The sequence below is a fragment of the Seriola aureovittata genome, chromosome 13 (assembly GCF_021018895.1).
Source record: "Seriola aureovittata isolate HTS-2021-v1 ecotype China chromosome 13, ASM2101889v1, whole genome shotgun sequence".
In the NCBI taxonomy this organism is placed as follows: Eukaryota; Metazoa; Chordata; class Actinopteri; order Carangiformes; family Carangidae; genus Seriola; species Seriola aureovittata.
Window position 1 is genome coordinate 21,718,055 of NC_079376.1, and position 27,916 is coordinate 21,745,970.

At 40.5% G+C, this 27,916-nt stretch overlaps 1 protein-coding gene across 4 annotated transcripts in view; it reads right to left on the reverse strand.

Annotated features, from left to right (window-relative positions):
- Nucleotides 1-27,916, reverse strand: part of LOC130179910 (leucine-rich repeat and fibronectin type-III domain-containing protein 2) — a 153,652-nt gene that overhangs the window by 47,196 nt on the left and 78,540 nt on the right. For 3 of the 4 annotated variants that reach the window (XR_008829343.1, XM_056393051.1, XM_056393052.1), the window contains exon 3: nucleotides 16,035-16,167. The exons of the other annotated variant lie outside the window; for it this stretch is intronic. The gene's annotated coding sequence lies outside the window, so the exon portion shown is untranslated. The remainder of the gene's footprint in view (nucleotides 1-16,034; nucleotides 16,168-27,916) is intronic. 4 annotated transcript variants of the gene reach the window in all.

The window sequence follows — 27,916 nt, forward strand, 5'->3', positions numbered from 1 at the left end:
ATCCAGCCCTTCTCGCCACCGCCGCCGTAGACTGACTCACATTACGGCCTCTCCCCGGGCAGTCATGACACACCTTATTCTCTCGGTTTGGAATCACTGCTGTGTCTCCCTGCTCGCCGTCCCTCTCCAGTCGCCCCCCCCCTCCCCTCTGTGCTCTTACAGAGGATGTCATTCTGATGATTGGAAAACTTGCGAGTGCGTTCCCAGCGGTGCTTTGATTTCTGGGGCAGATCTTTCTCATTATGACTTTTCTGTCAACCAGGGGACCCTACAAAAGAACAATGTAGCCTCAGTTTTTAGCAGGTCCCCAGCTGGGCTTACCCTGTCAATCGCATCGTTAACAGCGGCCTTCCAGGATGCTCACTTAAGAAAACGGATTTGGAATATTTACGCTGAAATTATCTGATGAAGGTGCATGGTGGGTTGATACTGATCACTTGAGATTTGCCAATTCATGAACTCATTATATATTATATTAGTTTTTAAAGGCACAACAGCTTGAGAATACAAATAATGGATCCACTGTCATTAGCTTGTCTTCATTCAAATTCCATTTAAAGACACTGCTTCCAGCAATAACCTGCTGTGGTTCATATCCAAGCAAACAAAATGAGAAAGGGAATTGAGACTTTAAAAAGATACCAAGAGAGCGCCGTCTCATTATAACAACACAACAAGCCTATTAATAATATTAAAATGTGTCTGAGATTTCTTTGTTGTTCTTTCTTTGTGACATGCAGCGTCACTCTGATTACCATGTGGGTCATTTACAAATATGAACTTACTCTTAACGTGAAATCAGCTGCTTGATAATAAAAAAGTGGTGTAAGTCTGTATAGCAGCTCAGAACCAGCCTGTTCAGGATGAGGTGAGAGAGTTAAAGACCCCCTCTGATGAAAATCAAGTTCGGGTCCATATGGTGTTTTTTATATAATACAAGACGAATCATGAGCGAAATAAGCAGTCAATGCCATGACTGAGTATTTCCACCTTGAACTGCAGTAAACCAATGACAGTCTCGAAGGGGGGGCGGGGCTAAATAAACCCAAAATCTTGTAAGAACAGAGAGCAAGAGTTTACATTGGCACATCCACTAACACTGTGTTACCCACTGCCAGTTACAAGCTAACAAAAAAAAAATAAAAGATTCTAACTGCACTAACCGTTCTGAAACATCCGCCAGTCTCTGATTCTGGTCTCAACGGACTCTTCGTCCGAGTCTCCAGCCCCAGTTCACTATTTTTTTTTCCCCCCACTTTTTTTATGTGGGATTGGCATGTTAAACAAAATATGAATCATAGCAGATTATTTTTACATAGTTTAAAACATGTGTGGAGCGGAACTTTAAGGATTACAGCTTTCTTGAATCAACATTCAGGCACCTACAGTATATGAACATTGGAACAGGTTTTGCTTGCTGTAATAATTCCTCCTGTTCTGGCCATTATTGTGCTCGCAGTGTAAGTGATGGATGAAATCCACAGTCGTCACTCTGTGCAAAAATGTATTCCAAGTTTATCCGCAGTTCATTTGATTCTTTAACAGTCTGATTCTTTTTTTTAGACAGAGCAAGTGGATTTTTCTTCTAGAGTTACAGTCTTTTAAATATGTAAATTTTCCCTCTTTGTGAGTCCCTGGACAGTGTTGAGCTGCGGTGGAGGCACAGTAACAAAAAGTAGGAGTTTTATAATAAAATTCCTGTCACTTTGCAAGATAAGCACTTGATAGGACAAGTCCAGGCTGCAGAAAACTCAGTTTAGTTCAGATAAACTTTCAAATTAATTCTACACAAAATGAGGACTTTAGATTTCGGCCCCCATAACTTACATTAGGAAATGATCTTTAAATGGCCAGAATGAATAGGAGGAAGCTGTTTCAATGTTCATGTGGGTAAATGACTTAAAACAACTGGGATCTTTTCCGGGGGACATCCAGTTGTTGCAGATCAGATCAAATCCAGTTAGTCCACAGACTTACACTGTGGAAACTGCTTCTGACTGTTTGTGATTGTCAGACCATTGCTAACCATTCTACGATCTGGTTTCTGTACAACATACTCTGATCAAGCTTAGTCAGAATAGTCAGAATTAATAGCCTGCTAGCTCAGGCAAAAAAACAGCAAAGTTTTCTGGGTTAACTGAGATCAGTTTGGGGTATTGTTTCCTGTGTCATACTTCCTGTTTGGTTTTAATTTGACACGGTGTACAGCGTACGAGACGGCAGGGATCAACCGTCATGTTCAAGGACACTGCTGTTGCAGGGATCAACCTTTTTAGAAAAGCCTGTTCGGTGAATATAATTTAACAGCAAAAACTATATTTTGACATTTTTAACATTGACCCTAGGTTTTAAGCAAATGTGATGGAAGTGAGAGGAAGTCATGTCTATTTTGGTATGAAAACAAATATGTTTTGCCAGATTGAAAGACAACGCCACTATTCTGACAGTAACAGTTATTAATCAATATCAGTCTTTATTGCAGTTAGGGGTGGGCGATCTGGACAAAAGATCATATGACAATCTTTTTGAGCAGAATCACGAGTTCACAAATTCATCAGATTTAGTTGAACTCGTGATCACAGGACCAGCTGTGCGATGGTTGCCTGGACACAAAGCCCGTCAGGCTGGAAGTTGTGATTCCTATTGTCTAGACGCTTTGACGTGTCTTTCTTATGGTTGTCTGCTCGCTGCTATTTTTTCCCCCTGCTTTGGATTTCCCTGCCAGCAGCAGATCGCTCATCCCGCGGACTGCAAGTCCACTGTCTTGGGACTACAGCTGGTGACGGTGGTTCTTGCTCTGCTCAGGTGGAGAACTTGTACATGCGCCACTACGCCAAGCTCGCCGAGGCTGCAGCGCACCACAATGGGTGCTGTCGCCAGCTGCAGTTAGCGGGTTAACTGCTTAACGGTTTAACAGTGGGCTGGTTAGCAGCGACTGAACTTTGAAAATTAAATATCTAAATATTGCATGTTTGATCCGTACGATTCATCTGAAAAGTAGATCACACGCCAAAGTAAGCTCGTCCACGATTTAAGATCATCACATCATCACCTATATAAAGTATAACAGTGCACAAATCACAAAAAATAATCATTCTAGCTGAGAAAATGATCAAATCTTACTCATTTTCAGAGAAGAAATCACAGCACAAAATCAACCATCTCATTTGCTCCTCTCGCATCCCCTCATTGCACTACATTATTCGTAGTATATTTGCACAAATTTTCTTGCTCCATCTGCTACAGCTCGCTCACTCGCTGTACGTTAGGAAGAGGTGTTACTGCTGCTAGATGCGTGACTATTTGAAGCATTTTTCCTGCTTTTCTCGCAGCTTTCAGCCAGTTTTTTTTTTTTTTTTTTGTGTGTGTATGTGAGGGAGATGACTGCCATACTGAACCACAGCGGGCTGCGCAGCCTTCTCCACTGGCCTGATCACTTATACCACTGCTGTGGTGCATTGTAAGAGAGTAATTCAGTTGTTTTTCTGTTTCAGTAAAATATGTATCAGTCATGAGGCTGTAAACAACAGCCTCTGGCAGCTGGCAGGCATTTTGCATTCTGGCTCAAACTGAAACCCGTCCACGTCGTGACCGCACTATGTCTGTGTTTTATTCACTCGGTATTTCAATTCCCTTCAACTTAATAGTCAGTTTACAGCAAAGAAGCTACAATACATGCTGTCACCCATATTATGCATCATCAAGTCATTAGCAACTGGCTCACGCTCGGCTTCAAAAGCAGAAGGAGGAACTGCACACAAACGCCTCCTCCACAGGCCTCCTCGGACATTACATGCGTGTCAAAGTTGTTAGTGGGCATGAGGCAACAGACAAACTGGGGTCTCAATGACAAGCCAAGTTGCAACAACGTCCCACATTGCACCTCCTGTAGAGAAGTGTAATCACATTTTCCGCAAGGGTGGTTCGAGAGCCCGTGAGAAAAGGGTTTATCGAATTCACAGACATTGTCATTACGCAGTCCGTGTGGTTTCCCTCTGTATCTGAGGCCACTTATATCCTGCCAGTGCAGTTTAAAGAGCTCGAAGGCTAGGACACACACACACACACACACACACACGGTTGTTGTTGTTGTTGTTATGCTGGGAGCTATAGATAACACACAGAAGGAAATTACAAGGTAGATTGGGGATGTGTACTGCATTGCATTTGGCCGTCTTTTTTAAACAGAAGTGGATGTAGTGAATCCTTGAAGCAATAATCTGACATATTTTATTCTGTTTCGCTACTCTCACTCACTGATGTATCATGATGTAGTGTATAATGATTTTACCTACTCCATAATACAGTTTCAAAACATTTCATCAATTTTACTTGTCATATGGTTTTATACCTGTTGTCATTTAGGCTTCCAAAAGTGGTATTTCAGTCACAACTTCTTTATTGTCCCTGGTATACACAGCTAAATTCACATGCACAACCTTATCTTATAAATATAAAGAATAAAAATACATGATAAATCCTGTGGGACCATGAATATCTATGAAAGTTTTTTTAAAGATATTTAGCAGATGTTGAGATATTTTACAGGACAAGTAAAAATGTTGGCCTGCTGGTTGCACTAGATAAAAATTCATGAGATCACTAAAATCAGTAGGATTCATCCCCCGAGGATCATGAGTATGTAGAAGTTTCCATGGCAATCCATACGATAGTTATTCAGATATTTCAGTCTGTGGACTTCAGTCAATGGACTGACTGACCAACATTTCAATCCCTAGAGCCATGCTACTTGCATATATGAGAAACAATGAATTCAAGGAAGCAGAGGCTGAGAAATGATCTATCTATCCATCTAGTAGGGCTCAAGCTCCAAAGACACTGGATCCTAAACTTCCCATAATGCAACTCAGTGTCTTTTGTCAAACCCCACTGTCTGGTAAACAACCATAATCTTTCCAACTCTAGACCTTCAGTTTGTAATACAGGCTTTTCATTAAGAATACACGTTTATAGTCTTCAAGTCCAAGCTGAAATAACCCTGATGACATCACCAGGGTCATTTTGTCTGACTCTGAAAAACTCCCTTGAGAGCCACATTGTACAACTGTTTACAGAGGCGGCAATGATGACTAAACTGAGATAAATGTGTGCGCTGATAAAAGAAAATTGCTAATAATAATTTAAAAAAATTAAAAATCCTTATTGCCAGACAAAGATGTCAAAATTGCAAGCTACCATTCCACAAAACCCCGGTTTAAATCAAGCTACAATGGGATGTTAAGCTGTTCTTTAGCTGATAAAGCTTGAGTTGCTTCTTTTAAACAAAATTTGTAGCTGCAAGGGGAAAAACAAAAGCCTCTCAGTGGATTAAATGGATTGGGTGACAAATTATAGACGTAACAATGTTAATTTTTCAGAAGGACTCCCTTATGTTGGGTGTTAAATCTACAGCCTCCATCCTCCACCTATTACAGCTTTAGAAAAGGGCTAAGAAGTCCATTGGAACTGCTTAGAATTACAAACTATGTCACTGCTGCCATCTAAGTATGGAGGAGTGCAAAAGTATGTTTACTCCAGTTTGGATGACACCAGGCGGACCGGCCATCTGGTGGATGTGTGGGCCAGTGGTGAACCAGGCAAAGTTTAAATAATGTCCGATGGTGGTTGTGGCTACTGTTCATCCCTTGCCTATGTTTCTACCCTCAGGTAATGTTACTTTTGTACACAGTAGCTTTCAGACACTGAGTAAATAGTAATAAACAATAAAAATGTCTTGATGTGAAAATGAAATGTAATATAAACCTTAAACTAAAAAAAAAAAAGAGATAGAACACAAGGTAGGACTGAGAATTTGAAGGGGGAAAAACACCCCTGAGGCAGAAGTGGCCTATGCCACAAACTGATTTATTCATTTGGGAGAACAGCAGCTACTGTCAGTGTAATGTTTCTCCTAAGATCAATATACAACTGCATATTGTCATCACTGCATCTAAGTACTCTGTTCCCCTGTCTTCAAGTGCCTCTTACATTTATCCCCCTCCTGTTGAAAGATAAGCCAACAAGGATCCAGAGCTCTAGAAAAAAAAACCATCAACTGTATATGCATTTAGATTTGTACTGACAAGTGCCCTCTCCAATAAAGGATCACCAACCATGAGAGCTTGAAGAGAGGATGTAAAGAGTCCTGCTGTATAGCAGTTTAGACAGGCGAACAAATTCCCCCTTACTGCTGGAATATTTATTTATGAGATTAGAATATGATGCAGCAACAAACCCTTTTTAATATTATAATATATATATATATATATATATATATTTATTAAGGTTAAAAAATAGAAAATAAAGTAAATAAGGGCAAATTTATCATAAATAATATAATAAAAAATGTTAGACAAGACATTAAGTAAAGGACAAATGCTCTTAATATCAGAAATATATATATATTTTTTTAAATCTATACACCATATTATCCAAGGCATAACTTTAGAAGTGTGGTGTGACTATAATAAACCAATGAGGCGACATTGAGACTAACAATGACTCTATGTACAATGAACACACGGTTCTCATTCACAGGCACCACTGCGTTGATTCAGCTGCAGTGGAACCTGACTCAACTCTGGCAACAGCGCAGTCCAACGTCATCCAGCAGTGCAGTGCACTGGTCTACTAATTACGCACAAGCACAGACATCTGGTAAAATAGATTGCAACTTGTAGCGCTGTGGAAAAAAAAAAAATCTACCATTACAAGAATCAAGACAGAGCAGCAATGAGTGACTGGGTCACACATCTGCCACGCCCACAGAGGAAGAGGTGCAATCAAGACAACAGGCTACAGGTGTGACGTGCCTGAAAGAGGGCACACACTGAACATGGAACATCAATAACAATTATATCCTCTTGCTTTTTCAAAATGTCATGATTCATCTGCTATATGAATGACGAGGCCAGCTAAAAGGTACAAAAAGGAAAGAAGACAGAAGGAAAGAAATACAAGAAGGATTTCTTAAAGGACAACAGGAAGTGTAGTTGCTTTTAAAGTAAACTGTATGGCAAAAACAAAAATCCCTTTCACAACAAAGTCTTTAGCCTGTCACTCATGCTTTTGTCGCTTTGAGCAGATTCTGTCACCATAATTACACCGTAGTGTGCCCACATGTTTATTCCGTGAATATGTGAGAGCATTGGTTCAGATATTTGTGTCGTAGTCTTTTTCAGCTGCCATTTAACGTGTGCAATGTAAAAACAACCACAAGGGAAATTTCAGCATCTACACAAGGACAGTTAGATGCTTAGAGACAATTATTGTATTATTCTGTGATTGTAACTAAACTAATGAGATCTTTAAGTTTTTATTTGATTTATTTTTTAGAATTACTGTCTTTACTTTTCATTATGGAGGCATTGCGAGATCTATTCTTACTGACAACTGGGCACTTCATACTAACGGTGTTTTGTAGTGGGTACACGCTGGGAAAATGACTAAATGAATTAAGCTTAAAAATAAGCAGCATGAATATTTAATGTCTTAATTTCTGAATGGAGCGTTTCTGAGGGAGCACATCTGTCTCCTATTGCCATCAACTTCAAGATTCTACTGTGCATGTCATTATTGAAAGCACAGGGAGTTTGGCTGTAAAATATTTTATAAACGTAACATTGCCTCGTTTTGCTTTTAATTCAGTCATACAGGTTATAGGTTAAAGTGTTGTACAGCCAAGTCCTGCTGAATATGGTCCTTTCCTTCTCTGTTAGGGGCTGTCAAAAGTGAACCGTATTTAATGTAGTAAATCTGACTGGGTAACATGTCAGTGGAATACAAGGTCAATGAAGCACAGGATTATCTAATATTGTTATGTCTTAAGTTATAGTACAAATCCTCCCATATATAAATCATAAAAAAGAGTGAGGTGAGATCAAAACAATTCAGATTCATTAGGAACCTGAAGACCTAAGATATTTGGGGTTATGCTGTCAAACACTGTTTGGGCAAAATAATAAGAAAAATTTTCTTTCATCAAAAACAGCTCAAGATATGACATTTATAGGGCAGTGATAATGGAAACCTTGCCAGCACCAGAGGACATGCATGTCACTTTGTCAGTATATGTTTTTATTTCTTGTCACATTCAAGGATTAGTACAAAAGGAGAAAAGGTGTGGTTAAAATGTCAGAGGATTGTGATGCAACAGTTTGCGCTACAAACACTCATTACCAGCTGAGTGACGTCAGCTGGTACTGACGGGCATATTTGATTTCAGCTCAGGTTCTTACAATATGGAGGACTTCAAATTAAATACAATACAGCCAGACGTATTATTTTGCCATGCAGTTATAAAACAAGAATATGAACAAACAATATTTCCTGAATGAGACGTCGGCCCCACCTATTCTCAACAATGGCTGGAAAACCTCATGATTTTCTGTGTCAAAGTTCAATTATATTGAACTGCACAAAGCGAAGGAGGCGAGCCAAATCACGACCACAAGCGAATGCGTCTCGCCCCATTCCACACAGAAATGAACGGGAAGTGAATTTCAGCCTGATGGCAACATTAGGCTGTGTCTGAAATCACTGCCTCGTTCAATCATTCACTACTTTCTACATAATGGACACTCTGTAGTCCAACTGTGAGCAGTAAACTGAGGTTTCAGACACTTACTGATCATCCACATTTTGGGTAATAATCAACAGCTGTTGAGTCACACAACTGTAATTGCATTCATAACATGCAGCACATTGCATTATGGGATGCATCCGCAACACTAGCACCCACATCATCTTGCCCTCAGGCTATGACTATACTGCAGGCACGGACAAAAATATTAGGGGTACAATTTCTCTCTCAGGCTGGATGATAGGTTGGTATAGGAACATGTTTTAAAACTGGAATCACCTCCTCGTGGTTGTCTGCCTTCGTCAACCAGCTATAAGCTACAGCATTTGAATAAAGGCCAGAAGTGTTTTTGCAGAACATTATGATGTCAAAGTGAAGTTGACCTTTGACCTTTCGGATATAAAATATTATCACTTAATTTTATCCTTATAAACATTTGAGTTAAATTGTGCCATAATTACTGAATTAATTTGTGAGTTATGCCGGAGAATGTGCTTTGTGAGGTCACAGTGTGACATTTGTAATGAAATACCCCTTTGTGCGATCCTGATATATTGCATTCACAAGAACATGAGATTGATTGACCTTGAACTTTGAGTTAAAGTGAACGTTTATACCAAATTTGAGGAATATACCTCAAGGTGTTACTGGGATATTACATTCACAAAACCGTGTTTTGTGTGGTCACAGAGACCTTAACCTCTGACCTTTGACCACCAACATCTAATCAGTTCATCCTTGAGTCGTTGTGAATGTTTGTGCCAGATTTGGAGATGCTCCATCAAGGCGTTACTGAGATATTGCGTCCACGAGAATGAGACGGATGTACGTACAGATGGACGGACAACCCGAAAACAATGAGCCTCCGGCTCTGGCTGTCGCCGGCAAGGAGGCATTAAAAACTAAAGTTGGAGTTACAAGGTTTCCATACAACAAAGATGAGATTTTATGAGTAATGTGTAGCTGTTATCACCTAGGCCACCCATGGTTCTTCACTTTAATATGTTGTCAGACACATTAAACCCCTCTCGCTGGTACAGTATTACACACCCATTTCCCTCCCCCTCTTGGAAAATAAAACTCCCATCCTAACCTCAAGTCACATATAAATAGAACATCCCATCACTCAGAGCATATTTCTGATAGAGAGCCAAAGCTGCTCAACTTTGTGATTCAGTCTCACAGCAGATGATTTGTATCCTTCAAACCAATCTCACGCTCCCTGTCAGCGGAGCTTTAGCACCATTTGTCAGGGGAGGTTATCCGCCTGGATGGGCGTGCCTGCGTCTGTGAGATTTTCAGTTGCAGGTTAGCCCCAGACGACGCACCTTCCAATTGGTCTCAGTTGTTTCCAAGATGAATCAGAGAGGCTTTTAATAAGGAAATCCAAAGAGCTCACGGGCTGCATGAATAACTTCAAAGCGGAGTTAATATAGATCCCCTGAGCATTTGCCGCTCTGCCACAACCTTTACACAAGCTGAGGAGTGGACAGAATTATCCGCTGTGAAGAAAACTCACTTTTTCAGGCTGTTAAAAGCATATTTGTCTTTCCGCTCTCAGAGAGAGTTTGGTATAGGAACACTGCAATAAGACAAAACATAAAGAATAACAGCAATAAATGCAGAGATGGATGTGACCACGAGGCTCAACCTGGAGTGTCAAACACAGCACGCATAAATCATGTCATAACTATTTCTGCAACTCATATTGATCCTGAAAAGCTAACAAAGATATTAACGCGAGTCCAAAAGAAAAACATGCCATCCCCAGTGTAGGGGAAATGTGATAACGGTCAGCTTTACACACACACACAAAAAAAAAAAAGGTAACACTGATAGAGGAGAGTCTATAACAAGCAGCACGAGTGCAATTTGTGATATTTCCACTCCACCAAGCTGGAGCGAGAGCAGCTGCCTTCTCCCATGTTATCTGGTCCTGCAGCTGACAGAGACATCAAAATCCTGACACACATACTATATTGCACATGGCAAATTCATGACATCTGCACATGCCGCCAAAGATGAAAGCCATGAGTCTGGTACAAGGCATGTGGGAATAGATGTACAGTAACGAGAGCCTTGGGGGCCCGGCTTAATGAGGAGCATTAGTGAACCATGATAGTGCTCTTGTGCGCAGCTGTAAGAGGGGTTGGTGAGGCTGGTAACGGCGAGGAGCTGGATGGATGAGGGCGAAGCGGTTTGTCAGGCAGAGGACGGGCTCACCTCGGCTTCCAGGAAAACTCTAATGAGAGAGAGGGACTGCAGACCAATAGATGAGCCCAGATTGTAAACGCTGACAAGTGCAATCAATAGATCGCACGCTGATATTAACTCGCTATCATCTTTTTGATATCCCGCTGAGATGGGACGGGGGGAGGGAAGCAATTCCCGGCTTCAACAAATGGGAAACGTCCTCTCCACACTGCAAACGTTCCAGATTCATTTTTCAGCACAAACATTATGTGACCTTAGAGCGCTTCATGAATCTATTTCTAGTTAATTGCTTAATTTGCCAATAATATACTATCAAGAGGCATTTTACTACTTCACTGTTCCCATAATAGCAGAAGGGACAGATGGGTACAGATATATATTTTTTTTTGAGACAGACTTCTGTATTAAGGACCAATAATGGTGATATATTTGTCTTGTTTGTTAGGTCTTGTTAATTGCTTTGAGTGCCATCTCTGCATCATGTCGTGAATTCTCCTCCATGCAGTGGTGATACTGATCTTTCACAGCTGCCAATCTCTGAATCAAATTTGAGGCCGGCCAAGGTCCTGACATCAAGTGCTACATTTCTGCCAATATATCTTATAAATGGTTCCAGGTCACAGCGGAAAGTAGCACAGCGAAGGTCATACGTTCTCTCTCAGTAAAGGCTTAGTGGGTGAGCTGCTGTTGCTGGCGTGCTACCAGCTAACCTGGAACATACTAGTGCTAGTCAAGTCACAGTCATCACTCCTTTGTGCTCTCAATTAATGGACACCCCATAGTTTAGTAGTTATTAGAAGACTGAGATTTCAGACACTAAATATGTTTTTCACCCTATCGTGGACTTGTTGAGGGCACTATATAGAGCATTGGTTCTCAATGTGGAGTCCAGGGGTCCTTGAGGAGGTTCCTTGGGGTTTCCCACCAACAAGGGAAATTATTTATTTTCACCATAATTCCATCCATTAGCAACACAATGACAGAATGTATGACTGTTTTATGCATGGGTTTCAAACACTTTCTGTAATAAAACATCTAAATGCAAAAATCTTATTAGATGAGGGACCCTGGGACAAAATCTAATCAAATGGGGGTCCGTGGTCTAATTTGTGTCAGTTTAAGGGTTCTTAACGTGAAAAAGTTTGAGAACCGCTAATATAGAGGATAAGTGTACTAGCTTTTATTTTCAGACCACATCAGAACATCAGACCTGACTTGAAGTCTTTCTGATGTGAAATGAATGAGTTCAATGAGTTCTTACTGTTGTGTACTTGCTGTGTCTATAATACATGTAGATGAGTCATGATAATGGGACCAATGCTTACCATTAAAAGGTTAGTATGGATTTCAGTGGCTCCAGCAGCAGCCACAACACTGAAATGAACTGATCACCACAACATGTTTCAGTTTTAGTGCTGGGCCTTAAAGCCAGTGTTTCATTGGTAGCTGTCCTCAGTGATTTTTTTTTTAAAATTTTTTAATGGAGTTGAGGAGCGTATTCACTCCCCAGCAATCTGAATGTAAAAAGATTGTTGATTGGACATGCTTAAATTCTAGTGATGGCATACACTCAATGGCCACTTCACTTAGCCGCACCTGTACAATGTAATTGAAGCCAATACAATGGGCCCATCTCTCTTTATGAAGCTCATAATGGTCAGGTTCTGTTTACACTGTGGAAAAAGTGTAGATTCAATTATATGTTTATTAGTTACGTCATAGTTGAAGGTAATGTTGAAATGCACCGTATCATATTGAGAGGTGTTTCTATTTCTTACATACTGTACATTAGGGGGCAGAATATTAGGAACACCTCTGTATATAATCCAGTCCCAACAGCTGTATTGTATCGTATTAGACTGCACAAAGTGGACACTGAGATTATACACTTTCATCCCGATGTCTTTTTGTCTTATGTCATATGAAATGAACAGGTTTCCACGTTTGTAAAGTTATGAGAGAGATATTCCAGGGGCCAGTATTTCTTAACCTTTAGTCCCAAGTATGGATTAAGCTCCAAAATCCTACATTTCCCACAATACATCTGAAGACATCTGTGATGTCACTTGAGTAATTTTGTCAGACTTGATAGAGCTCCTCCAGAACCTCAGGACACATACACATTCTTTCTACCAGATGAAAAATAACAGAGAAAATAACACTATGTTGCAAAGTTTAAGAAAAACCAGCAAGTAACCACGACCTTTTAAACACCAAAACCTGAACTGCACACGGTACACCATCTTATTGGAAGACTGGAAAAGTGGCATTACTTGGCAGACATATTTGGATCAACTTTCTGTCTCTCCATCTCTTCCAGCTAATTCTGTTCTCTTAGCTATACTCTGTGGATGTAATTAAGTAAGCTTAGCCTAGGTCCACAATGCAGTGTAGGACTTGGACTTTCTATAATTAGACTCCTGGAAAGAGCTTTATCTAAGACAGTGGGCTTTACAGATGACATTTCACTTTTCAGTCGGAGAACAGGACAAGAGAGGACGAATTGTTTACAGACAGTTCTCCTTCCAGGAACGTGTTTTTCTCTCGAGCTCGTGGTGGTGATGAATATGAAGGTGTTGTTGATGAGGGAGAAAGTCTCTGCATACACCAGTTTCCTTGCCCTAGATTTATCCAACGTTCACTTTTAGTCAAAGCAGAGTTTTCTTCGTACAGAACGTGTGTCTGAAATTTTTTTGGAAGCAAATTTCTAATTTTTTAGTAAAGCGTTCCACCCGCCCCAGAGAGACAAGAGCCTCACAGGCACACGCAACACATCCATGACCTCTCTGAGGAAATCAACCCAATTTGTCTGGCAGATTGCATTTGATCTCTCTCTCAACCGTCCCAATCATCGTGGCCCGTGTTGCCTCCAGTATGGTGCCTCCTCGCCATCGCTTTACCTGAACTCCTTATCTGTTTTCTTCCCCCAAAAGCAAAATTGAAACAAGCACGGATTAACTCAATGTCATGGCAGCTTTGTCCCTGGGATAATGGGGGACAATGAGCTCTGCGGTGGCAGCAGTAAATGATGCCAATTTTCTCACACAGAGAGAGAGAGGGAGAGAGAGAGAGAGAGAGAGAGAGAGAGAGAGTGATAGAACGAGAGAGGCAGAGAGTTTGGGGAGATGGCTTAAGACTCTAATCCAACTCTGTAAATCGGAACGCTCTAGGTTTTGCTGAGTGTTTTTCCCGCTGAAGTCATTTATATCATCCAATCATTGCGGGGTAAGCAGCACACATGCTCGCAGAAGATATGTGATGCTGTGGTTTTTAGAGGATTAGGTGAGGAATGTCACATTTTTGAGAAAAGAGAGTTTGACATGTTTTGTCTCAGCGGGATAAAAAGCTTTTCTCTTATTGCAAAGTATGAAGACAAAATTCATCCATACTAGAGATGCGTCGATGCAATTTTCTTAGCCAACCAAAAATAGACGGTCTGACTTTCCCGAAATTTCCATAAATACCTGTACATCAGAAATATATTAACAAATAAAACAGGTAACAGGTTTTAACATCGCTGTTAAGGTCTGATCGGTGTATATCCGTAGTCTGTTTTGAAAGAGTTGATTCTGAACTGTCAGTGGTGTGATTTAAAAACTATATTGTAGTCAATTATTTTCCAAGTCAGAGAAACACATCAATCAGCCACAACATTAAAACCATTCATCAGTTTTTTTTTTTTTTTTTTTTTTTAATGCTTATCCGAGGATGGGGTCAAGCAAAAGTATTCCAGACGTCCCTCTCCGGCTCCTCCTGGGGGATCCTGAAATGCTCCCAGGCCAGATGACATGTATAATCTCTCCAGCGTGTTCTGGCTCTACCCCGAGGGCCACCTACCAGTTGTTCGTGCCTGGAAGAGATCCAATGGAAGGTGCCCGCAATGAATCGCCACCGTAGCGTGTTGGAGGGGTTCCTGTGTCTCAGTGATCCTGGGAGCTGTGTTGTCGGTGGCATTAGCCACTGATGGAGTCTCCCATGGCAAATTGGTTCCAGGGGAGAGGCCAGGCTAAGAGTGATTCAAAACCCACATGACGAAAGGCGCTTTTCGGGGGAAACCGGCGCACCCCCCCTGGAGCCAGATCTGGAAGGGGAGCTCACCGGCAAGAATAAGGGTAACGGGTCGTAGCTCATGGGGCTGAAGAAATTAAATGGAGCCACCTCCCTGTGGGGCCACCAGCTGCCTGGGACAGACATTGGTCGGGGTGCAATGGAAGCCTGAGGGCTGGCTGGGTTGGGGGCCTGGGCTTTATTGATGTGGCTGATCAGTGTATATCCATGTGCATATTATATCTAATACATTGTCTTCTAATACATCACTTTAAAGAGACAGTTTAGGTTTTTTGCCGTGGGGTTGTCATGCATAGTCCTGAGCAGTGCGTTCCCAGGCAGGAGATACGACCAGACTAGCAGAGCTAAGTGTTGCTGCGCTCAGGGCCACCAGAAGAAAAACGTGTTTCAGACACTTTTAAAAAACACACATCGAAACAATTCCATGTCCGTTTAAATGTACATTTCAAATAGAAGATTTTCAGCGGTTTATCTTCCCGTGAAAACAGCACTTTCCTTTGTATTACGCCGCAGCCGCAGGTCAGCCGAGTAAATCAGAAAGCAGCGTGAAATACAGTGCGCTGTGTAGGTGCACTTGGATGTAGGAATACGGAAGTTCAGCGGTTGAAAGCGCCCCGTGCACAGCAACACATCGCTCTGCTACTCTGCAGGGTGCTCCCGCTCAGACCTCCAAAATGGGAGCGCGCTGCTCAAGATCTAATGCAGGTAATGTACCAACTACGCATAAGTACCTCACACAACCCCACATAAAAACAACCCCCAAACTGTCCCTTTAAGTGCATATAAACTGCCTGTTGGATCAGCGTTCTGTCATCATAATGCTAATCGATAAGCTAACAAAATCCCTGTGTTCTCCCTCTGTTTTAAGCTTTTAAAAACAAGATGTGATGAAAAATACAATGTGTTTCATTCACAAATGAAACAAACAGTTACAAGTAAACATTCTGAAACAAGTGTAAATGACACAACAGTAACAGGAAGGTGCCAGTCAGATGGGAAAACGTGGTTCGGACGATGGCATCTGTACCTCGATACCATTTTGTCACCAGGAGGATGATTTAGAAAAGCACATACGGTGCACGATGTCGGGGGATCATTACATGAGGATGCACATGAATGGATGTCAGCGTGAATATGGCATCTATTCTCTTTTCAGACATATGGTACTCACAGTAATAGGATCAGCTGCTCGGTCAGGTCAGGTACCCAAAAACATATCGATTCATGGCAAGAAGGTCTGATTCGTACGACACCTGCTCTTGGTAGTATAGTCACATTTGTCTCTGTTGGGTCTCTCAGGTCACCTAAAGAAGGGGGGTGGGGTGGGGTGGGGGGCAGAGGAGTGAAGTTAATGAAAGAAAATTAACAAAACTTAATTGGAAAGTTCTATCATTTCTATCATGAGTGTTGTGTTTATTTTCTGTCTTTGTAATTAAATACAGAAAGATGTGACATTTAAAATCAGTTTTTTGATTTGGCTTGTCCTGAGTTGTATCTGGTACAAGCACATGGTCGGCCATGACCACAGTGGAATTAAAACATTAAACATTTAAACTATAGTTTAGAAAAAACACAGTTTTGGCTCTCAGTTCAGAATGACACCCCTCTCAGTCTTTGATTTCAGTCTGTTGAATTAGGGGATGAGTGAGTGTATTTGGAGGGAAAGCTACAGATAAGGACAATCGGAGTCAGACAGAGACAGATTCAAATCCATGATGTTTTCAGACGAGTTTTCAAAGTCGTTCTGTGGCAGAATCTGTTTTTTGTTTTTGTTTTTTTTCAGTTTTAAGTTAGAAGGGAATAGCTGGTGTCTAATAATGCTGCATTAATACATCTCCTCATTAAAATTCTGCAACCATGTCAGAGCACATGTCCTCCCAGAACTCACTGCTGCTTCTCATCCTTGTGGGAGAAGATAAAAGCACACACGGAGAGAAAGGTAGACACAACAAGGTTTCATAATGTTTATTTTGGTAAAAAAAAAACAGAAAAACGGTGTGTTCTAGCTACAGGCTGTGGCGACCGAGGTGAATAAACAGAAGCAATTTGGAAGTCTCAATGCAATTAGTGCTCTCTTTACAGAACAATATATCTTTCTTCTTAAGCTCTGCATCTGCTAGACGTCTGTCTTTGCCAAATCACACGGTCGGGGTAGAACACTAAATGACACAAAATCTCACTGGCTCAAAGAGAAGAAGCTGCGGTCTCATGGCGATGGACAAGAGATGGCAAATTAAATGGTGTCTGTGTGATACTGCATAATAAGCACACATCAGCGGTCTAGCATAATAATAAAAAAGCAGACGCCACTTCCCCACGCACAAGTTAGGATTTATTAAAAAAAAACTTAATATCACGACTTAAAGATCCACTTTATAACATTCAATCCAGCAGTGTTATTTGTGATTGTGCTAGTGAGCCATAACTACTCTATAAGCACTTCCCAATTGTAGGAGATATAAGACTCAAATCTTCCACGTTCCTGACAGTTGAGGAGACATTTTGGTTTTGGTGCGACACATACTCTTATACTATGGATCCTACACACTGTTTTGTAAATGAGGCGCCTGGACTGTCTCCTTAAAAAAAAAAAAAAAAAAAAAAAAAGATTAAATGAACGCTCACCATTACCGCAGCATCTCCAGTAACCGGCTGCTGTTTAATTACCTGCTGATAATAATTCAGTGTCATACCTGCTGTTTCATAACGCTACCTGCTCTCCATTTAAGATGGGTCCCCATCCTTGCCAATTAAAACTCTTCACAGCGAAGTCATGGTTCATGCAGACAGACTGGGACATCGTTCCACATCGCTATTGAGTTTATCACTGTTCATCGCTTGGAGCGCCACAAACAAGGGAGGTGCCACACATCTGTTTATTTGTGGCCGAGATGGAAATCACTGAGATTCAAAAGAAAGGCAAAGCTATCTGCATGGCCACATAACCACGAGCCTGACAATGAGTGGGTTTCCACTTCATGATTCATTCGTGTTGGTTTTAGTTTTCTCTTTGGTCATAGTTGTTATTTTCCCAAAACCAATCAGTAATGACAAATATATCCATCGCATTAAGCTTCTCATTGTGACAGAAGCAAATTCCTTGTCTTTTTAAACATCTTCATTAAATTCTAATTTAAAAACTCCAATTCCAAGTGATGTATTGCTAAGGGGGACAGTGTGCACTCAGCTGTCTTAAAAGGTCACGTCAGCCTTTGCAAAACAAGCAAAAAAATAATTAAATAGCAAAATATAAATAAAATTGTCTCTTTCTTCCCATCGTAGATTATTTTTGCTTGTTTGTTTTGCAAAGGTTGAACTGACCCTTTAAGACGGCTGAGTACACACCGTCCCCCAAAGCCATTACTTGGACTTGGAGTTTATACATTAGAATGAGATGAATTGGTTTAAAAAAAAAAAAAAAAAAAACACTTTTCAAGACATGATTTCCTGTCATCATGGCATGTGATTCCTGCCTCTGCAGGAAATCCTCCCAGAATCCCATTGACGAGCTCTTTCTGGAATGCGGGGTGTTACTAAGCGACACAGATTTCCTGACTTCCCTGGTTGTAGCGGCTAGCTGTTTGCCAAGTCCACCTCTGCTTTGATTCTGGCAACAGAATACGCTTAATGAGATTCCACAGCCTGCGAGGCAGCGTTCTCCATCCCTCCCTGTAACACACCTACAGCGGCCCGAGTAGCCCACACTTCCTCGTGGTGAGCTTAACATTGTTCGAGTGCAAACAGGCATGAAGCTGCAAAAGTTCAACCAGAATTCAGACAGTTACAATTTCACGCTGTATAATTGAGACGCTGCTGTTGGCATATGTGTCGCGTAGGTCATCAACTGCTGTCGCTCTACATTACGGTTGATGTAACAACCGTAAGGTTGTTACATCAAAAAGGCTTTCTCAAAGTGTGTGTGGACTCTGTGTTCCTGGTTCAATTTTCAGCTCCTCCTGGTTGTGTTCAAGATGTTTTTTAATGCAGACCAACGTGATGTTACACATGGAGATGAGAAGCCTTGGAAGGTGATGAATATGTAAATCTTGACATGTCCACCCTAAGGTTGTAACGCACAAACTTACACTGTGCCCTGTGGCTCTTCTCATTATACACCCCAAACACCACAATACTGTGGTAAATATGATAAAATTATTAATTATGAAATAAGCACATTAAATTAAACATAAAATTAGCAGAAAATACATAAATGAAACAATTAGTTGTAAAATAATTCAACTGTTATTACATTTTTCATAAGTTTTTTTTATTTAATGTCTTTTTTTTTTCCATAATGTCATGTTTTATTTCATTCTCAGATTTTCATGTGGTGTTGTCACCTTAACAGGCTCAACAACTGCTACCAGATCCAACCACTTAACTCCTGTTTGCTAAGACACCAACGACACCAAAGTAATCCTGATTTCTGCTGTAAATAAATTCCAGAGACACAGTGACTAAAGCTGTGTTCCGATAATGTGGGAGGGAAGATTCCTATATGTTCATGGCTTGTTAGTGTCGGTCAGTCTTCTTGTGCTACTGCTTTTCATTCATTACTGGAGATTCCATGTCATAATCAATATCCACTATCAAAATAAAATAGAATGAAACAAGCATTAGCTGCATTTCTTCAAAAAAATGTCATACTACTACAAGCAAATTTTTGACTAAAGAAAAATAATGTTAATTAATGGCTACTTTAGAGGGGTTTCATTTGACATGTAATAACTTTGAGTGATGATTGTTTTACGGCAGAGTTGTACGTGTGAGGGTTAAAAATACTGGGCTTGTTCAAAACGATATACCAATAAAATTTCAAAATCGAGTTACCTACACTGGATTTGCCGGCACTTGCGTACTTCTTATTGCCAAGTTGGATAACGGTTCTTTCCACTTAGCTGCTTGTTATTACGGTTTAAATGATACGATAGGACTCCGGCAGTGTTGAAGTCGAGTCACTAGAACCTCAAGTCGAGTCTCAAGTCCCCAGTGTTCGAGTCTGGATCCAAGTCCGAGTCACAAAAGAAGAGTCCAAGTCGAGTCTGAATCGAATCACCATTAGTCCGGCACAGTCAAAGAGCTGTCGTACGCAGACATTAAACACAAATGACGCAGCTCAAAGGGAGTTTATTTACTGCCTGTCACAATAGCCAATTAAATGCACTACTAACAAAAAAAGTCGAAATCTTCAATTCTAATTTAATTTCCGAGCCAGACTCAAACTCGAGCATTGACTGCATTCTAAGTCATCAGTGCTCAAGACCAACTCAAGTCATCAGACCTGAAAATCAGTGGCATGAAACTGCCACTATGACATTATCAAATGATTTCACAAATTATTGACTCATTTATATATTTTACACAATTTATGTCATCCTGAACACCTTGGGGTTCCATATGATACCTGAGGCCCTGGCTGTTTCTTGATGTAAAATGAAGAGTGTGTGTGCTCACAATGTCAGATAACTCAAAGACTTGAGCTCCTTAGCGCCTAAACACAAATAAATTGAGCCGTGTTGTTACTTTATTCGAACGTTGCATCGAAGCAATCAATCAAGAAGGCCTTCCTGTCATTTATGTACTCTTTAAGGGATCAAATAGGTGGGTGGATGATGCCAAGAAATCGTTTAAATGAGTGTTTAAACTCTGTGCGTCCAGAGTTACTGATGAGCTGGATCGCACAACCAACAGCCCTGAGCATTAAGGATTCATTCACAAGAATACAGCGGTATGAGAGTCGCAGAGACACTTGTACATGCCGGAAAATACCAAACACAGATGTGTACGCACACAGCTGTCTATAGTACATTCATTAGATTGCTAAATGAGATCATCAGAGACCATCACCCATACAGCAAACCCACACACCGTCGCTCCATATGGTCAATTTCAGTGTTGTTAGTCATCTGATCTGAGCCACAGAAAACACATCTGATCCCAAACCAAAGCAACAACTGGACTTCTACAAATAGTGAGCAGACTGCTGGGTTCCCCTGGCGTTAGATTTCATTTAGTCTTCTTGCATATTAGTTACTGAGAGAAACATGCATTTAAAAGAAGCGAGGGACCGTTCCAGATCCACATATAAACCTTCTTTACTTTCAGGGGAAATTAAGTTTTTTTTTTTTTTTTTTTTTAAAAAAAGCCTTTACATATTTCAAACATATGTTACTCCTGATGTTCTGGGAATATCTCCAGCCAGATAGTTTATGTGCACAACATGTTGGCCTCTTACTTGCACAAACACACACAAAAAGGCTCAATGATCTAGCAGACTGTACATAGCAATTAAATGAACATATGTTGGTGTCCATAAAGTCTGCTAAGCAGTACAAAATTATCATAAGACATCATAGCCAAAACATGTATCGAAAAAGAAATAAATAATTAGAGGGTTGGATTTTCAGTATGCTGGAATTCTCCCATCTAACAAATTGAAAGACTGTTTTCATGGATGATGATTACATTGCATACTAGTTTGATCTGCTGGAAAAAAAAAAAAAGATCCTGCTTTTCTAACTGTAACATACTCCAAACAGCAGTGCTGCCTATTTTTATTATTAAAAAGTTCCCTATATGTCTGCAATGTAAAGCCTCTGTCCTCTTCTTTCTTCACGATGTAGCTTCTCACTAATGTGTTATTCAAAGTCTAGAAGACGCCCTTACCCATACGTGCGGCTCTGTGAGGCTGCTCTTATGCTGCATTCACACAACGTCGGCAGACCAGGAAGAACAAGAAAAATGTCAGAGGGAGTCAGTGTTAGAAATTCCTAATATCTCTGACTCAAAATTACAAGTTGGAGGCAGACGTGATTGGTTTTTCCACTCAGCTGCACACCATTACAATTTAAATGATGTGACGTGAATCCGGCCTTAGCCACAGAGGTGCTTTAAGCTAAATGCTACCGTCTACGTGCCACTATGCTCACAATGACAATGCATGCTGATGTTTATTAGATGTAATGATTACAGTATCACAATCTTAGTTTAGTGTGTTGGAATGCTAACATTTGCTAACAGTGTGTCCCAGCTCGAAGCCGTGGCCTCTTAAGATCGCATAGACCAAGAAGGCTGAAGCGAAATGAGACGGTTTTGGTATATGTAGGATTTCCTTTTTATCCTTTGGCCGCTGTTTTATTTGTGACTTATCTCTTTTTGAAAAGTTAGTCATCACTGGCGCACAATGAATCTTGGGAAAGGTTAGAAATTAAGGAAACAAAGAAGGAATTTATTGGCCGCATTTGAAAGAGCCGTCGGAATGGACGCAATTGGTCTTGAAATGCAGCCTTCGAATGGAGCGGCCCCTGAATTCAGACACAGCTATAAAGTCAGAATGTCATTACCTTTGAAAGTACTCGATCATGAACCAAAGTATTGGACACCATGATATTTTGAGCTGATGATGGAGCCAGTTGAAAAGTTAACTGGTTTCAAAAAGTTATAACAAATTTAAAAGTTACGATGTTACAATTAAGGGGGGGGGGATAAATATCTGTTACAAATTTCACAGCAACCCATCTGATAGTGGTTCAAGTTCTGAAAACATTGGATCTACACTTGCCATAATGCAATTGAGTGGTGCCTTCTATTAGCTGGCCTGGCCAACACCCACATCTATAATGCAGACTTCCTGTTCAAAGTCTGTCTACAAGCCTAAATACCTGAGTGATGAAACTTGAGTAAATTTTTCAGACTTGACAAAGCTTGTCCAGAAGCAAGGATATGGTACAACTGTTTTCCCAGACTGAGTAGTACCAACCATGAGTGCTGAACTGACTGAATTGAGTGCCTCTTCAACTTTAATGCAAGAGAGAAAAGTTCACATAGTGAGTCATACAGCCCTTAGTAGTCAGTGATAGACTTGCAGAAGCGGATATTTTAGCAGTGAGGAAATTCATAAGTCCTGAGAGTTTCCATTCTCTTTGTCTTGTCTTTCACAGGTTTCTGCTCAGCCTCCCTACACACTTTTTTTTTTACCATTATTACAACCTAGATCTGAACCATCAAAGTGTACTGTCCTTCTAAATCACATCCAATCTCTCTGTGCCAATAGACCTGTCATAACAACATGACATGACGCTTAGTATAGCATGACGTTATCTATCTGGAGGGATTTGCACTTGACACCTAAGCTGCATATGAGGTGTCTCAAAGACTGGAGGTCAGAGAGAATGCTTAGCACGTCGCTCTGCCCTGCTGTTGGCAGTGTTTTGATCCAAGCGCTGGGCGGGTGGACCGGGCTTGTCCCTTTGAATGCTAATGAACGATGTCTTCAAAGAGGCATCGCTCGCTAAAGTCACCTTACACTATTGGGCCTGATGTAAAAGACAACTTCACATGACATCAAAGTGCTGGCCCTGTGCAAGAATAACGTTTTGCACAATAGGAAAGCATTCTCACGAACATCCAGTTCAGCCCGGTGGCGCAAACATGCGAGGTGTACAGTTGGATGAGAATAGAAGAGAATGAGTTTAGAAGGAGGTAGAAATGTGTGTTAAAGCAAACTTTAGAAAAGTTACTGATCAAACAGTCGGTGACACCGAGCTCAGATTCCTTTTGTTCCTCTCTTGACACACCAGCGCACAAGTTAAAACATTGTCTCCCCCATTTAAACTGCTCTTCTTTATTTAATAATATAGATGACCTCTTTCACTGCTTCATACATTCTTTCAGTGTTACAGCGAAATATGCATAATCTATGTTTTGTGACAGGGCTGACAGCCTGGCAAGCCATTAAACATGCTGCTGTGGCTTTTTGAACCTCCTCTGCATTGAACCTGCTGTGTTTTCTACAACACTGTGTAGACTCAGTGCAGGGGAGGTGAACCTGACCTGTTGTTGGCTCTATCTTTAGCTCCGCTGCATGGTTGACACAGCTTGTGTGTAGAGCTTTGCTACATTATTCATCTGTGTTTGAGCAAAAATCAGCTTGAAAGGAATTAATGTTACCCCGGCTCAAACCACCAGTCATTTAATCATTATCATGGCGCTTAACAGTTGCAACCAGTCTCACTGCACGACCTCCCACGAGAAAAGAGTGGGGTTGATGAGGGATGGAGGGTTGTGCTGTAAAACAGTCGAGTGGGGTGCTGGGATGCCGAGCAGTCATGGATATTTAATATTAGTTATGTGAAAGCATATATTTGATATTTACACAGAGCAGCGGCAGTATGTGATGAATGTCCAGGAATCTGAAAATGCTAAGGTCTGCTGGGAGGACAAGTATGTGTGATTACTACTCTGTGTACATTACAGTTTACAAAGCAAAAAAGGCAGTACACTACATTAGAGGTGGGAGAAATGACAATCTTATATGGTGGATGACTTTGCAGATGAATCATACATATCGCGTGCTATATTTAGATATTTAATTTCAAAAGTTCAATCACTGCTAACCATTGATCAAACGATTGTCATCTGATCTAACCCTAACCCATTACATACTTGATCAAAGTTGAATTCAAACCAGTGTCTGAATTTCGATGTCTGTTGTAGCATATATAATAAGTGTGTGTGTGTGTGTATGCGTTTGCTACAGCTATACCTTCATAAGTACATACAATATCTCCTACTTAGCTAAAATAACTATCAATATGACTACAAATCCATCATAACTGATTTACCTCCAATATGAACATGAAACAATTGATTCAGTGATCTTGAAAGGAAACGTACACTGTATCACTTGGTAACAAACCAACACAAATACATTCAATACAACACTACAAAATTAGTTAATTCAAGCTGTGCTCTTGTGCGACTAGAATGTTAGCAGAGGCCACATAATTTGTTAAGAAAAAGAAAAACCGCCAAACTATCAGGAATTCAGCTGAGTATTAGTGCTACCATCTCTGCTTTTGAATGGAATCTGAAAATCTAGTGGAATTCACAAAAGTTTGGTATTGGTAAGTTACCTTTTAAAAATCACATTTAATATAATAAATTTTTTCATGTTGTAATTAAAAAATGCCAAACATAGAAAAACAGAAGATTTCAGATCCCTACTTTTGATCCTGTGGTTTTTCCTCCATACATTCCTTAGAGATCATGCAAAGGCAAGTTGCAGAATCTGCACTTGTTATGTAATATTCAGGTTCGACCTAAAATATTACCTTTCTGTCTGTTACACAGTTTGCTGACCAGCGTGGAAATGTCAAGCCCTCTTTATCTCAACTTTAAAACTTGTGTAGTTACTGCTGCTGGAATGTCTGACGCTGCATGACAGAGAACTAAGTTTGCACCTCTCAGAGAATGAGACTGAGACGCGCTCCAAGACAGTGAGAGACCTACAGTGCTCAACACCCCGCCAGGGTGATGCATCTAAGAGATGAGTAGGTGTATTTATAGTCTCATTTGCATGCAAGATATATGATGAAGCTGCATACAGTAATTGACTGTGTAAGTTGAACCCTCCAGTGTCGCACACAAGATGAAATATTTTAGCTCATGACAAGTACACAATGGGGGCTGCATTATGTATGCAAGGGTAATGACACATTTTAAATTCCAAAATTCTTTGTTGTTGTAAAATCTGTTTTGGGAGAATATTGAGATGAGGCTTACATAAAGAGCTGGAGCCTGAAGCTTGTGTTTGTCTCCTGTCAGGTTGTAATGTACTCGCTTCTGTATGCAGGATGTAAATGGTAAACTGGATTACATCCAAAGGAGACTTTGGGAAAAAAAAAAAGAAAGCAAAAAAGCTTAATAATACACAGTTTTATCTCCCATCATACAGCCATGCAAAGCAGATGTGCATTATCCTCCCTGTTTACACAAAGTGATATTCATTCGCATGCAAAAGACCGGCAGACTGTGGATTAGTTTTGCACCGTTTGTCCAACATTTATTGAACAACATTTCCACCTTTTCCACCAGGTACATTTACTTCAGCAGATACACAATTCATGCATACACGTGGTGCTGCAGTGGTGACACTGTTCTCCACTGGTGGAGGGTCAGTCCTTGATGAAAATGGGTGGCATTTTAAAAGGTCAGCCCGGACTGTATGAATACACGGTAAGCCTTCTTTTTTTCCAGCCTCTCCTGATGGCACCGTCTGTTTTGTTCTGTTTCCTCCTGGCAAACAGCCAGTTAAATAATATGAAAATTAATAAACAACCACATTGTCAGTGTTTATTTACACTGCACATTAAGATAACTTTTCTAAAGTACTCCATATTTTACACTTTTCCAGTGTTTGATTTGAAGTGTTGATCCATAAGAAGATATATTTGTGGTTTGGACTTTGGAGACATCTGTTAGATACTATTACAAGTCTGTCATACTGTTTCTACAATGTGATAATCTAAACGTCAACTGATTTTGGGATGATGAGGATGATGATGCACTTAACTGGTAAACCTTCTCGGAATGAATTTGGTTCTACATCTCCTAGGCTTCTCTCTGTAGCTCTAGTAACAACAGGTCGGTGAGCCAATCAGAAGAAAGGAGGCTCTGAGCCTCTCTTCTGTTTTCTGAGTGATCCAATAAAAACATAGCAGATATCAGGTAAACACTCAGAGAAACTAAATCCTGCAAGGTTGGATGGTGGGTCCCAGTGGGCGGGGCTTGAGGCATTCCTGAGAGTGGTGACTGCTTTGTTGGGACATCACAAAGTTACAGGAAGTCCTGACGGCTGTTTTTAAGGCTCAGTTTCTGAATACAGGCTGTGTGCTCCTCTGTGGACTGATTGACTGTGGACTTTCACAGTATTGATATAGAACCTAGACCTGCTTTATAATCAAAAAAGACATGGGAATCTCACTTTGTACTATTTGGGACCTTTAAGAGATATTCAGTGAGTTATGCGTCTACATGATGCTGGCTGCCTGAAAGCATCCCCTGACAAATGTCTAAACACAGGGTAAGTTCAAATCAGACACTGTTTGATCGCCCTTCACATAGAGAGACTCTGCATTTGTCATCAAGACGGATTTTAATTCACGCCGAGACATTTTTATTAACATCTACAGCTTATTAACTCAAAGGCCATTTGTTATTCATTAATAAAAACACAGTGTATAATTAAGGTTAAGTCCTGTCACATTTATGGATTAAGTGTAAGTTGAGTAATGGACGGATTCACTGTCAGTTGGTCTGTAGTCATGGTTCTAAATTGTAAGTAAAGCTGCCAACGCCTGTGGACTGATCTCAGATGCAAAGTGCCTCAGTGTGACAGCCAGCCTCCTGACTCTGCTTCCTGTCAGGGTTAATCACAGATGATGAGGGAAGTTGTCACATTTTGATGCCGACATCTGAAAATGCTAAAAATGCCCAATTCAACACAGCATGAAGTATCCCCTATCCTCCATTCTCGTACCTTCTGTATGTTTTATTTTTTCTAATCGTTGACTGAAAATCTTTCAAGACCAGGTCAACATCTGCTGGAACTCTTGGGTTTGCCAACCTACAGGGATTACAGTTTTTTCGATAGACTGTAAGTGAAGATGGATGTAGTCTGTTATGTCATCCATAGGTTTTTGAAGAGAAGTTTTAAAGCTTAGAGAAAAGCAGGTGCTCACAATTTTTCAGTTCTGTAGTAAAGAAAGTCTATATTCTAATTTTATATGCAACCAAGTATGTATGAACTTAAACTAGTACTGAACGCTCTAATGTTGGAATTTAAATACCCCTGAATTTATGATTGTGACTGTGATTGAAAGTCATGTGTCAGAATTTATGTGGTTTGAATAGATTTTTTTTTTTTTGCAGGTAATTTTAAACTTTGCAGTTTCAGTAACTTAACCATTTTAGGGAGGTTGAAATTCAGATAGAAAATTGAGTTGTTGCTCACCTGAACAGAAAACCATCTGTCTGAATCTATGTGATGACAATACACTTTTATTTTTTTGAATGTAGATTGTTCAAGGAGAAAAATGGACGTCAGACAAGGGAATTCTTTGCCCTTTCTCCCCCGGAGCTCTGCACTTGAAACACAGCTGTCGTCTCCAGAGCCAAGCAGACTGCATGCAGTACAGTACGGCTGTTACGCAATTGAGGAGAAACAATTAAAAGTTTCAGTCTGTTAGCTGTAATGGCAGCATCTCTGATTGT